We start from the raw sequence: 2,352 nt of genomic DNA, 5'->3' as shown, positions 1-2,352 counted from the left end.
CCAGTGGAGATGGATTAATGAGCAGAGGGCAGGTGAGGCTTTCAAAAGTACTGCCAGGTTGGAGAGTTGAAAACGCCTTGCAACTGCAGCATATACCACGTCTCTGAGATTGATGGCTTAGTCTTCTACCATTATGTAATAAGTTCAAACAAACTACCAGCTGTACCAGAGTGACAACCTCCTGCCTATTAGTAAATGTTAGTATTTTGTTAAGGAAGAAAACCATCCACTCAGATACAAACCTGCTGCACGATGGCAGCCTCCATCCCTCAGTAGAGAGGCTCCAAATTAGTCTACATTTTTGTCATGTCAGGGTTGTACATCTGTTTGAATGTTGCAAACATTTATGAATATTAATAACCATTTGTTCCAAAGAGCTGTAAATCAGTTAATTAGGAACCTGTCATCATGTTTATATTGTCCTAAGGAAAACCCAACAGCAGCAGCATATGAAATTAAGCCAGCATTTAGTTCATGAACACCATTTACCAATAAATTACCTGGCCTGCTCACATTAGAGTCCGCACATAACACAAAGCAGCATATATTTTCTCCATTACTCATATTCTAATGGAGTGATTATGAGAACTGAAAGATATATTGTGCATTGATATTCCATTAATAGTTATGTGGGGTGTACATTAATGTGCAATCTCTGAACCAAGACTCCATGCTTCAGAAGGCTGAGCAATTCCTGGAGATGCTGAGCACCATCGGCTTCAGCACCTTGTAGGATAGAGACCTCAATCAGTATGAAAACTAACTTACATATAAATAAATGATATACTGAAAAATAACCAAGACTTGCTGGCAAATATGTAATATTAGAACTCTCCTTTCTATAGGTCCTCTCCCAATATTTATTAAGCTAATAATTTCAATATTTTATTAAGGCAAAGTACTCTTCCACCACATTCGCTGTTATTTTTTTCTCCATAAATAATGATGTCTTGCACCAATTACCCTCCAGATATTTTGCATATTTTCAACCACCTCTGTTTACAATGAGCCTTATACAGTAATATGGGAGGGATATAGCGTCAATGAGTTGGTGATATCAATGTGCAGAACCATGCAACAAATGCTCTTTCAAAATCCTCACCTGCATTCTGCCCAATAATCATCTCTCCTGAGATCTTTCTAAAATCTCAAACTGCATCATATTGCTGTCATTTCTTTAAAAAAAAAAAAAAAAAAAAACACAGGAGCCATAAAATAATTTCTTCCCTGCCAATGTGAAGTTTTCTCAGAAAGTTACCTCAGCCTAAGACCTAGCACAGGAAATACTTAATCCTGGACTAGTGAGAGGCTGAAGGCCTTGCATCTTGTAAATCCATATGATCTAGAAACAGGAGACCTGCCATCAGTGTAATGCCTCCTGATATACATTATTTAACAGGGAAGAATCAGGTCTAGCAATTATTACTATTAATAGCAAAGTATGACTCCCATATTTCCAAAAGAATTCACAGAATTTCCTTCTAGCCCTGATAGAGCCCAAGATACCTGAACCTGGTAACTAAGATACCTGGCTAAGAAGCAGGGATATATCAAATGGGGCCATTACAATTTTAAAAAGACGCCCTTACCTTTTTTGTAAAACATGTTTTTTCTGCACTTATGTGGGAGATCTGTTTAGCTCACCCATGTTTTATTCACTCATGAAAAATATGGCCACCTCAAAGTCTTTTTACTACTCATTCTTGTATTCTCTCTCTATATGGGGCCTGGCCAAAAATCTCTGAAGCCAATGACAATCTTTCCATTGATGTCAGTGGGTTTTTGGATCAAACCCTTAATACCTACAAATACAATGTCAAACAGGAGGGTCAAAGGTTAGTCTAATTTACTTTTCAATGTTTGAAATGCCTATCTGTGTGTTTGATCCCTCCTAGATTTTAAGACATTTCTACTTAAATAAGAACACACAGCCCAGCATCTATGTCCTTCCTAACCTGCAAGGAAATAACTTCTAGTACTGCTCTAACAATGTCATACTCTGTGGCCATGAAAAGGAATGAGATGTCATGAGCTCAGCAATATGATGTAGATGCAGGATAAAACAGCAGGAGAAGAGAGGCTGGTAGGAGGGGCACTCTGTGTGAACATAGATAGCTCCAGTATGGAAAGTGATGGCAAGGTATCAGACAGCAACACAGACCCATTTTACTTACTGTAGACTGGGCAGTAAATTAGGTGTTGTGCTGGATTATAAATTGGTTTAGACGTGACTGTTCCTATCCATTTTTGTTTGTTTTCCACAAACCCTTGTGTGCACTGGATTGTGATATTAAACCCAGCAGGTATCAAAAAAAAAAAGCCTAAACGGATTTTGAAGCATCTATGAAACTA

Source organism: Chrysemys picta, chromosome 13, assembly GCF_011386835.1.
Source record: "Chrysemys picta bellii isolate R12L10 chromosome 13, ASM1138683v2, whole genome shotgun sequence".
Taxonomy (NCBI): Eukaryota; Metazoa; Chordata; order Testudines; family Emydidae; genus Chrysemys; species Chrysemys picta.
This window is presented reverse-complemented; position numbering follows the sequence as displayed.